Source organism: Cetorhinus maximus, chromosome 14 (genome assembly GCF_964194155.1).
Source record: "Cetorhinus maximus chromosome 14, sCetMax3.hap1.1, whole genome shotgun sequence".
NCBI lineage: Eukaryota > Metazoa > Chordata > Chondrichthyes > Lamniformes > Cetorhinidae > Cetorhinus > Cetorhinus maximus.
Genome location: NC_135892.1, coordinates 114,044,099 through 114,058,110, shown reverse-complemented (window position 1 = coordinate 114,058,110; position 14,012 = coordinate 114,044,099). Strand labels below are relative to the sequence as shown.

Sequence of the window (14,012 nt, the reverse complement as noted above, 5' to 3'; positions counted from 1 at the left end):
CCTCCAGCAGCTTTGAAGGTTGGGGGGGGAGGGGGGTGGATGTTGAGGGGGAGCTCATCAAATGCAGCACATGGCCCACCCGCAGCCTTCCCATCTGCCTCCGATCTGCCCCATATTTTATTGGAGGGGCCAGTGAAGGTGTCTGGCGACCCAGCAGCCTCGCGGCTATTGAGGTCCTTAAGTGGCTAGTAAATTTTTTAAAATCCATTGACGGGATGTTGGCGTCGCTGGCTAGGCCAGCATTTATTGTCCATCCCTAATTGCCCTTCAGAAGGTGGTGGTGAGCAGTTAGGGATGGGCAATAAATGCTGGCCTAGCCAGCGACGCCCACATCCCGTCAATGGATTTTTTAAAATTCCACTTGAGTGCCTCATTCCACCCCCGCTGCTATTTTACCTGTGGCAGGGGAGGCCCATGCCAGGCGGGTAGCCTGGCAATTTTTAATGTGCAGGCTGGTGTTGGGCAAGAGGGGGGAACCTCCTTTGCGGATCCCTATTGGTGACACCCCCCCCCCCCAAGGTCATACCCACTCCCACCGCCATCTGCCCCTCCACCCTCCACCCTGGCCGCCCACCCACCTCATCCCCTTGCTGGGGCCAGCCAGCCAGGACCTGCAGATGGCTCCAGTTCTGCCGAAGGGCCATGAAGGCTCGAAACGTTAACTGATTTCTTCTCCGCCGATGCTGCCGGACTTGCTGAGTTTTTCCAGGTAATTCTGTTTTTGTCCTGCAGATACCCAGATGTGCCTTCAGTCCATCCATAACCTCCTCTTCTTTGGGGACTGCCTGTCATCCCAGCAGTGGCCACTGCTCGAACTTGGCGCTGCAGAGCTGCCACCCATCCAACTGGCCAGCAGCTCTGAGGCAAGGCTTTCTTCCCATATGAGGCCAGCAGTCTCAGCTTGAACCAAACGGCGCAGCCAGCTTCTTTGTTCGTGGGCGTGCTCCCAAACTACTTTTTAATCCGGAGGCGGGGGGGTGGGTGGCGGTGGCGGAGAGATGATGCTCCATAAAATCCAGCTCCATATCCAAATGCAGTTTCCTTTGGCCTTCCAAAGAATTACAAATTATAGACAGAAACTTCAACTACAGGAGGGTCAAGGGTTATGGGGAAAAGGCATGAGATCAGCCCAGCCATGATCTTAATAAATGGTGGATCAGATTTGAGGGGCTGAATGGCCCACTCTTGCTGCTATTTTTTTTTGTTCTTTAATTACCTAAGCCTTCTATTTTGACGTTTTCTACAAATCAACACCACACCCCCCCCCCCCCCCCCAGTTTACATCTAGGGTAAACTGGTATGTTCCCAAAACAGAACCATGGGTAACAGCCACTTCCAACCACCCAAACTAAAATTCTTTTCATTCCTACTTTTCACTACCTTCTAACCGATTTTTAAATGCAGTTTGCTATTCTCCCACTAATTTCATACCCCTTAATCCACTCTAGTAATTTACCATGTGGTGCCTTGCCAAATGCTTTCCTGAAATCCACTGCATTTCCCAATCTACCAAACCCTGACCTACCCCCTCAAAGAAATCCACGTGGTTCCAGAAGCACGACAACCCCTTTAGAGAACAAGTTTACTCTTAAAGACACTGAGTTTTTCCTCCCACAGATGTTAAGATAACTGGCCTGAAATTGTCCAAATTACCCAACTCGCATTTCTTAAAAATAAATTGAAGGTTTTTCAGTTTCCTCAAGAAATGTCACAAGGGCCACAGGGTGACAGACTGTACACTTACTGGGTGAAAAGGCCATTAGAGTGGTCACACTCTTGCCTTGGAGTGAGAAAATCATGAGTTCAAGCTCCACTCTAGGGGCATGGGCTATAATCCAGGGTGACATTCCCAGTGCTGAGGGAGTGCAGCACCTTCGTAGAGGCTATCTTTCGTTTGTCCTTTCAGATGGATGTAAAAAGATCCTATGGCACTATTACAAAGACCACCAAAGGAGTTCTCCGCCTTTTGTATAAGGGCATACATAATCTAGGTTGGCACATCAATGCCATTAATTGAGTGTCATCGCCCCCAGTCAGCATCACTTCAACACAAATTTTCTGGCCCCAATTCTTACAGTATTGTAAGGGGCAAAAACAGGCTAGACCTTGCAAAGTTAAAAGGCACAATCATGCTGTAAACAAAATGCTCCACAGTTATGTAAATACAACATGCAAAGTAAATAGAATGAAGCAGAAAGTGAACTGAAATCCATGGGAATTCAGGGTTCCACTGCAAGTTTTGAGATGATGGATCTCCTGCAAGAATGTGCAGGAAGAGGTACAATGACAATTTTTTTCCAGTTACTATGTTAGAAACAGTATTGTTTTAGTTACTGAGAAAACAAAAGTGACATTTTTAGACAATATTTTCTGACATCATTGACCATTTCTAGACTTACACAAAAACTACAATATGATACAGGCCACTGGATCAAAGCAGCCTTGGTGCTTTTTTCCGATTGAGCAGTATCTTAAATCCCTTCCAGTTCCCATATCCTTTATGCTCATAGCCACTATCTAATCTATTCTTAAATATTGACCGAACCTACAACTCCACACGACCTTTTGGTATAAAAATGTCACTCCCACTCTGTCCCAAATTTTACATTTAATCTTATACCTATGACCCCTCATTCTAGACCCCTCAACCACTGGAAATAGACTATGTGCAGTTTTGGGCTCCACACAATGTTCGAACTGTGGTCTTATTAATATTCTCTACAGATTCACCATTATATCTTGACTTATATATTCTATACCTCTTGCCACAAAACCCAGTGCCCCATTGGCATTTTTGAATGACCTTATTCGATTGAGGTGAGGTACAGTGAGTGTAGGATGAAAACCTTCTAGAATTATAACTGTCATTCCCAAGAATCCCCCTTAGTTCTTCTCCATTTCATTCCCAAAGTTGGGGGACTTCAGTACACTGATGTAATAATCCCTCTTTTCCCATATAGACTATCTAAACCCATTTAATTATTTAAACCAATCCTCACTACAGCATGTTTAGATACAGGGTGGCACCAGAGGACTTGAGAATTGCAAATGTTACAAGGTTTACAAGAAAGGGTGTACCAATAAGCTCAGCAACTACAGGCCAGTCAGTTTAACCTTGGTTGTGGGGAAGCTTTTAGATACAATAATTCAGGATAAAATTAACAGTCCCTTGGAGAAATGCAGCCCAATTAAGGAAAGCCAGCATGGCTGTGTTCAGGGCAAATTGTGTTTAACTAATTTGCTTGAGTTTTTCAATGAGGTAACAGAGGGGGCAGATGAAGGTAATGCAGTTGATGTGGCATACATGGACTTCCAAAAGGTATTTGATAAAGTGCCATATAACATGTTTGCGAGCAATATTAGAGCCCATGGAAAAAGGGAGAGTAGCGGCATGGATACAAAAATGGCTGTATGACAGGAAACAGAGAGTAGTGGTGAACAAATGTATTTTGGACTGGAGGAAGGTTTGTAGTGGAGCTCCCCTTAGCTAAGTGTTAGGCCCTTTGCTTTTCCTGATACATATTAATGATGTAGACTTGGGTGTACAGGCCCACAATTTCAAAATTTACAGATAATACAGAACTTGGCAGTATTGTGAACTGATTGTTAACTGACGTGGTAAACTTAAAAAGGACATGGACAGACTGGTGGAATGGACAGAAACGTAGCAGGTGAAATTTAATGCAGAGAAACGTGAAGTGATTCATTTTGGTAGGAAGAAGGAGGAGAGTATTATAAAACATAAAGAGTACAATTCTGAAGGGAGTGCAGGGGCAGAGGTACCTAGGTATGTATGTGCACAAAGCATTGAAGGTGGCAGGACAGGTTGAGAAAGCGGTTAAAAAGGCATACGGGACCCTGGGCTTTATTCACAGGGACATCGAATTCAAAAGCAAGGATGTTATGTCAAGCCTGTAAAAAAACACTAGTTCGGAGTCAACTGGAGTATTGTGTCCAGTTCTGAGCACCACACTTTGGGAGGATGTGAAGGCATTGGAGAGAGTACAGAAAAGATTTATGAGAATGATTCCAGGGATGAGGAACATCAGTTGTGTAAATAGCTTGGAGAAGTTGGAACTATTCTCCTTGGAGAAGAGAAGACTGAGAGGAGATTTGATAGAAGTGTTCAAAATCATGAGAGGTCTGGACGAAGCACGTAGGTAGAAACTGTGTCCCATTGGTGGAAGGGTCGAGAACCAGAGGAAACCGATTGAAGGTGATTGCAAAAAGAAGCAACGGCAAGATGAGGAAAAACATTTTTTAAGCAATGAATGGTTAGGATGTGGAATGCACTGTGTGTGGTGGAGGCAGGTTCAATCAAGGCATTCAAAAGAAAATTAGAGAGATATCGGAAAGAAAACAATTGCAGGCGTACAGGGAAAAGGACTAGTTGAGTTGCTCTATTTGAGAGCCAGCATTGACCAGAGGGGCCAAATGGCCTCCTTTTGTACTCTAACCATTCTATGATTTTAGGCATTCACTCATTTGGAGATTCACCACAACTGCTCCTCTTTTCTTGCCTATTCTGACTCCTTTAAAAAATATTCTAACCTGTTACAATTATTTTCCACTCCTACTCAGTCAATAATCATATAAAGATTAAAGCTATTATTTCTATATCCTGTGATATAATTGCTTCTAATTCCCCCGTTCGTTTCTCACACTGAGCACTACATTTTTTCTGCTGGTATCTGACCCCATTATGGTTTGATGTCCCTCTTCAAATCCCTTTATTTCATCTGTATTCTATCCTTTTTACTAATTTCTTTGTACATACATATTTATTTAATCTATTTCCAACTTCTCTATTTGATCACTCCGTGTTTTTATTTTCTCTCATCGTCTTTCCTACTTCAAATGACTTTTCACTGCATCATTTATCTGTTTTGCTGTTCATTCCCTCACCGTTTCCCGTCTCCATTCTTGTAGAATATCTTCCCCAGCACCAGTGTCAATGCCTCGAGAAAGGATGTATTTAAGGAATGATGTAAATGTGCTGGACGTGGTTCAGAGGAGGTTTACTGGATTGATGCCTGGAACGCACGGTATGAGGAGAGAGTAGGGATGTTGGGCAGGTGCTGTAAATGGCAGGATGTAATTAGTAGTATCCTACAAGGATCTGTGTTGGAACCTCAGGCAGTCTAAACATTCATAAATGACCAAGGCGATGGGATAGAAAACCACAGCTCAATTTGCAGATGACACAAAGATAAGCAGCATTGCAATCTACATTAATGTAGATGGAAGCACAAAATTACAAAGATATGAATTGATTAAAGTAATTAATGGCTAAAACTGTAGCAAATGGATTTCAACATAGATGAATGTGAAGTTATCCACTTTGGACCCAAAAGAGGACAGAACAAGGGACATCCTAACTAGCAAAAAGCTAGAAACAGTGGAAGTCCAAAGAGACTTGGACTTACATAGATCATTAAACTGTCATGAATAGGCACAGAAGCTTAAGAACTTAAGAAACAGGAACAGGAGTAGGAAATTTGTTCCCTTGAGCCCACTCTGCCATTCAATAAGATCATGGCTGATCTGTTTGTGGACACAACTCCACTCTCCTGCCTGACCCCCATCAAGCTGGACTCCCTTGGAGATCAAAAATCTCTCTAGCTCAGCCTCCACCACTCTCTGGGGTAGAGAATTCCAAAGGTTAACAACCTTCAGAGAAGAAATGCCTCATCTCCATTTTAAATGGGGGATACTTTACTCAGATGTAATCAAAAATGTTATTGGAATGTTGGCCTTTATAATCAAGAGCGTCAGTATACAAGGAAGCAAAAGTTACATTTCAGCTATACAAAGCCCTGGTTACATCATGTCCAGAGTTACTGCGAGCAGCACTAGGCACCAGAGTTCAGGAAGGATCTACTGGCCTTGGAGGGGGTGCAGTGTAGATCTACTGGAATAATGCCTCACTCTAAGGGTTAAGCCACAAGATGAGATTTTTAAAAAAACTAGAGTTGTATTCTCTGGAATTTAGAAAGTTAAGGGTGATTTGATCCAAGTTTTCAAGATATTAAGAGGAACAGATAGAGAGAAACTACTTCCACCAGTTGGGAAGACAAGGAGTGGGGCATAGTCCAAAAAAATAGAGCTAGATCTTTCAGGGTGAAATTTGTTAGCCAAAAATACTAAGGGATATGGGCCATAGGCATAAGGAGTTAGGTTGCAGATCAGCCATGATCTCACTGTATAGCGGAACAGGCTTAACTGGACCAGCCATGTGTCTACAACACCAGGTCAGAAGCTATGAATTCTGTGCTGAGTAACTCCCCAAAGCCTGTCCATTGTCCAACAAGACACAAGTTGGGAGTTTCATGGACTATCATCCACTTGCCTGGATGACTGCAGCTCCAACAACACTGAAGAATTTTGACACCTTCCAAGGCAAAGCAGCCCACTTGATTGACACCCTATCCAGTACATTCAACATTCACTCTGTCCATCACTGAAACACACTGCATCTACATGTACCATCTACAGGAACTCACCAAGCTTCCTTCGACAGCACCTTCCAAACCTGCGACCTCTACCACCTAGGACAATGGCAGCAGATGCATGGGAACACCACCACCTGCAAGTTCCCCTCCAAGTCACTCACCATCCTGACTTGGAAATATGTTCCCATTCTTTCACTGCCACTGGATCAAAATCTTGGAACTCCCTTACAGCACTGTTGGCATATCTACACCACACACACAAAAAATGTGGGTTTCAGGGGTAAATGGCCTACTCCTGTCCCTATGCTCTAGATATCCCTCCTCACTTTCCCTGACTTGTGTACAGTCACCACATTGTCCTTTAAAACTGCCAGCCACCTATCCCTCACTGAGGAGCCCAACCTCGAGAGTGTTTGCTGCTGAAACCCCTGTTCCTCCCTGACCCATCCTATAATCTCTCAAACTCTCTTATCCTCCAGAGGGCTTTTGAGGTAGTGTTTGCGGGGGGGCGGGGGGGGGAGAGAGAATAAAGAATACAAGCCTTTGACCAATGCCACAGCTCCCAGCATGGCCAATTGGTTGAACACTTCACAGAATTGTAACAGCGCAGGAGTAGGCCATTCAGCCCATTGTATCTGCACCAACTCTCTGAATGAGCATTTCACCTATTCTCCTGCCATTCTCTTGTCTTCACCCCATAACCCTGCTCCCTCTTGGAATGCCTCGATTAAACCTGCCTCCACCACACTCTCAGGCAGTGCATTCCAGATCCTAACCACTCACTGTTTGAAAATGTTTTTTTCTCATATCGCTTTTGTTTCTTTTACCAGTTACCTTAACTCTGTGCACTCCGGTTCTTGATCCTACCACCAATGGGAATAGTTTCTCCCTATCTACCCTATCCAGATCCTCATGATTTTGAATACTTCTATCAAATCTCCCCTCGGCCTTCTTTCCTCAAAGGAAAGGAGTCCCAACTTCTCCAATCCACCCTCATCACTGAAGTTTCTCATCATGGTTCTCACGTGATCATTCCCAGAATGATGCCTCATTCCATCCCATCATTCACAGAATGATACCGCTAACCTGATGATAGGTGCAATCATAGAAACTTAGAAAATAGCAGGAGTAAGTCATTCACCCCTTCCAGCCTGCTCCACCATTCAATCTGACCATGTCTGATCCTCTATCTCAATGCCATATTCCCGCTCTCTCCCCATACCCCTCAACGCCTTTAGAGTCCAGAAATTGCACTATTTCCTTCTTAAACATATTCAGTGACTTGGCCTCCACAGCCTTCTATGATAGAGAATTCCACAAGTTCACTACCCTGAGTGAAGAAGTTTCTCCTCATCTCAGTCCTAAATGATCTACCCCATATCCTGAGGCTGTGACCCCTTGCTCTAGACCCCCCAGCCAGAGAAAATATCATCCCTGTATCCAGTCTGTCCATCCCTAATCTCTCATACGACAATCCTGCCAGCCCAGGAATCAGTCTGGTGAACCTTCGCTGCACTCCCTCTATGGCAAGTATATCCTTTCTTAGGTAAGGAGACCAAAACTGCACACAATACTCCAGGTGTGGTCTCACCAAGGCCCTGTACAGCTGCAGTAAGACATCCTTGCTCCTGTACTCAAGTCCTCTCGCAATGAATGCCAACATACCATTTGCCTTCTTAACTACTTGCTGCATCTGCATGCTTGCTTTCAGTAATTGGTGTACAGGGACACCCAGGTCCCTTTTCTTTTTCATTTTCACCCCAAAGAGGAGGAACTGCACCATTCCTGGAGACACTGCAATATCAGGTTGACGCGGGGAGTTGAATGGGCAAGCCCCTGTTCCATCTCCCTGTCCCAAAAATCAATTTAATATTTGGCCCCCAGGTAGGAGAACGTATCAAACATTAAACTGATAAAACATTTCCAATCTATCAGTATTTAAATACTCTACCATTCTGTTTCTCCTACCAAAGTGGACAGCTTCACACTTATCCACGTTATACTGCATCTGTCGTGTATTTGCCCACTCACTCAACCTGTCTAAAGCCTCTTAACACACTTCTCATCACTCACACATTCCCACCAAGTTCCGTGTCCTCAGCAAAATGGGAAGTATTATTACATTTGGTTCCCTCATCCAAATTACATCTCATGTTAACCCCCCACCCCCTCCCTCCCTCCCAGATTAAACAAAGTTTCCTCCCCTTGAAGATAGGGACACTTGTTCTCGCTCAGTGACATTCAATGTCACATTGAGAACCGAATTGTTGCAAAAGCGGATGGGAATGTAGCCTCCCTGCTTGTTCACTCTACATTCACACATCTACAAATCGCCATAGTGTTCCACTGTCTCCAGCCTTGACCTCAAACCACTAACATTCTGTCCTTGAGGAACAAGAGGTGCCGTTACTGTGTTTCTCTGCACAGAAACAATTCAAGGATACATCGCGTCTGATCTGTAACAGTATTAGTATCCGCTCTGTAAAAAAAAAGGAGGCAGGGGAAGGTTCACGTTGTGCAACATTGCAGCAGGAAAGCCGCACGCTGGACCTTTCAAGCAACGAACCCTGCAGCATCGGCAAACCCAATAAGGGAAGGCGGTGAGGACGCAGCCGTTCATATATAAATGCAGCCAGTTCCGAGCAGAGCCCCCCCTTACCCCACCCCAGCCCAGCCCAGCCCAGCCCAGCCACCCCGAGCAGCTTCAGCACGTCTGCAGCCTACCGCCCGCGCTGCCACTCACCTGGAACCCAGCCCCTCGTGCACGCGCGGACCACTCAGCGGCCGCACGCACACCGCGGCGCGCCCGCGCGCCCCGCCCGTGGTGGTGGTGGTGGCGGTGGTGGGGGGGCAGCTAACCAATCAGCGGTGTCGGAACCATGATCATTTGCATACCATCCCCCCGCCTCCTTCCCCTTGTGTCGCGACATTGTTTCAACCTTCAAGCGCTCATTGGCCAGAGCCGGACATCAGTCAAACTGGAAAGTGACCAATAGGAATACGGCGTTGAGGCCAGTGGACAGGCCCACTCCCCCCTCCTCCTCCACACTGCTGACCGTCTCTATCTCTCACGGGCTGGTCCTTTAACGCTGTTTTCAGCTCCTTTGTGTTTACGGTTTCAGGTAAAATGTTTTCGGATTCTTCTCTGGAGTTTAATTGTTGTTGTGTGTGTAGCTGTTTCGTTTTAATATTGGTGAATCTATAAAGAGAGAGAGGGGGTGGGGGGGAGCCTGGGCAGGTTGTATCTATTGAATGTAGCCTGTGTCTAACTGGTTCCAGCCTGTTCCCTCTGGCTGGCTCAGCATTGATCAATACTGGATCGAGGGGCTGCAAACCTCGGATCCAAACACACACAACCCTGCCCGTGTTCACTAGGCTGGGAACCATCTGCACAGAGAAAACCCAAAGCTCTGTTCCTTTTTTTTTTAATCTATAAAAGGAAAGAATCTGCGTTTAAAAAACACCTTTGGTGACCACAGGATGTTCCAAAGCTGTTCGCAGCCGGTAAATGTGCTTCTGAAGGCGTTTTATGTAGAAAACACCACAAGATTTCCACAAGCGGATGTTTTATTTTCGTAATTTTATCGCGCGATAAATATTGGGTCGGAGCGCCTGTTTTTCTTCAAAATAGGGATTTTTTTTTTTGCACCACTTGAGGGAGAAAATGGTGTCTTGGGTTTTAATGTCTCATCTGAAAGATGGCACCCCCGACAGCTAACACGCCCTAAGACTTCACTTCACTTCGCTGGAGTGTCAGCCTTGGTGTGAACTTCCATGTTTCATTCAGATCGATGGCTTTTCATCAGAACTTGACAATGTTGGAGATGTTGCAGGGTTTTTAAGTACAGAGGCAGGGAAAGGGGGAGAGAGAGAGAGAGAGGGGGGTGGAAAGTATGAAAAGGAAGTAAAGCAGGATAGACTAACTGACAAAGGAGTGATGGTGTAAGGCCAAATGGGACAAGAATATATTTAATACCGAGGTGGATAGATTTTTGGATGCAACAATTTGTATAAGCTCACAAATGTGGTAGAACATCCCAATGTGCCTCACAGGAGTGGTATAAAAGAAAATATGACCCCGTGCCACATTATGGCAAATGGCTAAAAGTTTGGTCAAAGTGGAATGTTTTAAGGAGTGTCTTAAAGAAGGAAAGAGAGTGGTAGAGAGGCTGAGAAGTTTGGGGAGAGAATCCTAGAGCTTATCTATAGGGCCCAGGAGGCTGAAAGCACAGCTTCTTGGATAACTTCGGAATCAATTCCCTGACCAGTTTCCTTTATTTCCTCAAATTGTTCTTTTTAATTTTTTACTCTCTGTCTTTCAGGAAGAAAAATCCTGTCTGTTCAATTGATTGGTCATTTGATGATGAATCACATTCTGGGATGACTCGCACACCATATTTTTGAATTACTTGACTTTTTTTTAATATAGGAAAATTGGATAAAGAAATTTAGGAAAAACAAAAAGTATTGGGTAATACCAAGTGTCAACCAAAGGGGCACTCTTCCTTCTGAATCAGAAGGCTGTGCGTTCAAGTTGCATTTAATGGACTTGAGCCCAAAATCTAGGCTGACTCACCAATGCAGTACTGAGGTGCTGTTTTTTGGACTGGGACATTACACCATCTGCCTATCTCAATAGAACTTTTTCCCAAAGAACATAAAGGAAGAAGTGAGGGCCCTCATGCCAGCAGAGACCCAACAGCCCTCAACAACCACCACTGTCTTTCACCCAGCTAAATTTCTGCAAGAAAGAGGTGTTGCTAAGGGAACCCATGTGGATCCTAGCTATGCCTGCCCTTTTCATGGAATATGTGGAACATTCCTTGTTCCAGTCCTACTCTGGTCCCCTCTATCATCTCTCTTTCCAGAACATTGATGACTCCATCAGTGCTATTTCCTGTTCTCACCCTGAAATGGAAAATTTCAGTGACTTTGCTTCCAATTTCCATTGTTCTCTTGCCTTACGTGGTCCATTTCTGACTCTTCCCTTCCTCTACTTCTCTGTATTCACTTCAGGGGATAGGTGGTTGACCAATATCCACTATAAGCCAATTGACTTCCACAGTTATCTTGACTATGCTTCCAGACACCTTCGGTAAGAAATTCTCCCAGTTTCTGAGTCTCTGTCGCATCTGTTTGGATGATGCAACCTTTGCATATTAGTGCTTCCGAAATGCCTGCCTTTTTCTTCAACCAAGGTTTCCCTCAATGTGACTGACAGGGTCCTCCACCCTGCCCCACATTCCTGCTTTTGTCCCTTCTCCCTCCCTCCCCGAATCACGATAGGATTTCTCTTATCCTCGCCTTTCAACTCACCAGCCTCCACAGATTATCCTCCACCATTTTGGCCAACTCCAGCTGAATATCGCCATCGAACACATCTTCCCCTCCCCGCCCCTTTCCCCATTCTGAAGGAATCATTTCCTCAAGATGCCATGATCCATTCCACGGTCACCCACAAAACCCCCCCCCCTCCCCAAGGCAATTTTTTACGCAAGCACAGGAGATGCTACACCTGGCTACTTACCTTCACCCTTCTCGCCATCCAAGGCCCCAGGTGCTCCTTCCAGGTGAAGCAGTGACTAACTTGTACTTCTTTCAATTTAGTCTCTGTATTCACTGTTCAGGATGCAGCCTGCACTACACTGGGAAGGCCAAGTGCAGATTGGATGACTGCTTTGTGGAACCCCTCCGTTCAGTCCATAAGCATGGCCCTGAGCTCCTGGTCTGCTGTCATTTCAATTCTCCACCCCACTCCCACTCCCACCTCTTGTCTCCTACACTCTTCCAATGCAATCAATGCAAGCCTGAGGAACAGCACTTTACAGCTTTCCAGGCTTAACATTGAGTTCAACAATTTCAGATCATAAGCATTTTTTTGGCAGACAACTGGCGGTGATTTTCTGTCATTTGCATTTCCACCTCCTAGATCTTTCTACAGTCGAGTGTCCATTATCCGAAATCCTTGGGGCCGATCGCGTTTTGGATTTCAGATCATTTTGGATTTTGGATACGGCATATAGGACTTGGCCTACTTGCATTGCAATAGCTTAAACCTAGGCTAGCTATAGCCTAAAGTCAATAAAATGGCTGGAAAAGTAAGATGTATCACTGAATAATAAATACAGGGTACCTGTAATAAGTTCACACCCATGGCGCCATCTGTGATTCTGCCTGTAGGAGAGGTTTCAGAATGTTGATGCACTCTGCTGGGAGGCATTCTTGAATAGTTGCAGCTTCACCTGCCTCATCAACACGGGCTTTTGTTTCATAAGTTTGTCTTTTATAGATTGACATAACTTCTTGCTCACTTATAAATTGATGACAAATTATGCTTTCTTTTCCTTGTTAGCCATAAGGATATCTGATGGTCTTTTTGACATGTTTACCACAAAAATCGACAGTAAACAGTTCAGACAAACAGCTAGACTTCCTGCGCTAAAGGTCAGGTGTGGCCAGCGAAGTTCGTGTCAGCTCAGGTCAGGGACTTCCTGTACTAAAGTCAATGAAGTTCAAAGAAAGTGCAGTTTTTGGATTCATGGGTAAAGGATACTCAACCTGCATCAAAAATAGAAGCTGGAGTCGGCTATTCTGCCCTTCCACTTTGCTCCACCATTCAATATGATAATGGCTGATCTTCTACTTCAATTCCACTTTCCTGCACAATCCCTAAATCCCATAATTCCCTTAGTATCATCCCGCACCATAGCACCAAAATGGCTCTTAAATTGACAAATGACATCCTCGGTGACTGTGACAAAGATAAACTATCTCACTTTGTCCTTCTTGAACTGTCACTTTGACACAGTTGACCACAACATCCTCCAACACCTCTCCACTGTCTTCCAGCTGGGTGAGATTGCATTCATCTGGTTCCACATTTATCTGTCTAATTGTATACACAGAATTATCTGAAATGGTTCCTCTTCCCGCTCCCACACAGTTCCCTCTGGTATCATCCGAAGGACCTTTTCTTGGTCTTCTATTTCTCATCTACACTGCCCCATAGCAATGTTATCCGAAAACATTAGCTTCGCTGATGACAGCCAGCTCCACCTCCCCACAACTCGTTTTGAACCCTCCACAGCCCCTAATTTGCAGACCGGTTGACATTCAGCACTGATGGACATAAATCTCCTCCAGTTAAATATTGGGAAGAGTGAAGCCATTGTCTTTTGCCCCTGTCACAAACTCTGTTCCTTAATGCCCAACTCCATCCTCTCTCTGGCTACTGACAGAGGCTGAACCAGACTGTTAACCTTGGTGCCATATTAAACCCTGAGATTATCTCTCAACTACATTCATGCCATTCCTAAGACTGCCTATTTCCACCTCTATAAGATTTCCTGACTTCATCTGCTAACTCAGTTCATCTGCTGCTGAAATCCTCATCCATGCCTTTGTTACCTCCAGACTCATCTTTTCTAAAGCATTCCTGACAGGTCTCCCATATTCTATCCTCTGTAATTTTGAGCTTATCCAAAACTCTGTTGCTAGCACCCTAACATGCACCAAATCTTATTCACCCAGCACCACTGGCTCATTACGTACAATGGCTTC

General features: G+C 44.9%; 1 protein-coding gene and 1 pseudogene across 1 annotated transcript in view; both read right to left on the bottom strand.

Annotated features, from left to right (window-relative positions):
- The window catches only part of LOC144689985 (butyrophilin-like protein 8), a 53,327-nt gene extending 44,079 nt beyond the window's left edge, over positions 1 to 9,248 (bottom strand). The window contains exon 1 of the mRNA XM_078557523.1: positions 9,196 to 9,248. The gene's annotated coding sequence lies outside the window, so the exon portion shown is untranslated. The remainder of the gene's footprint in view (positions 1 to 9,195) is intronic.
- LOC144690238 (U2 spliceosomal RNA) lies at positions 8,222 to 8,384 on the bottom strand (annotated as a pseudogene).
- Positions 9,249 to 14,012: the final 4,764 nt, after the last annotated feature.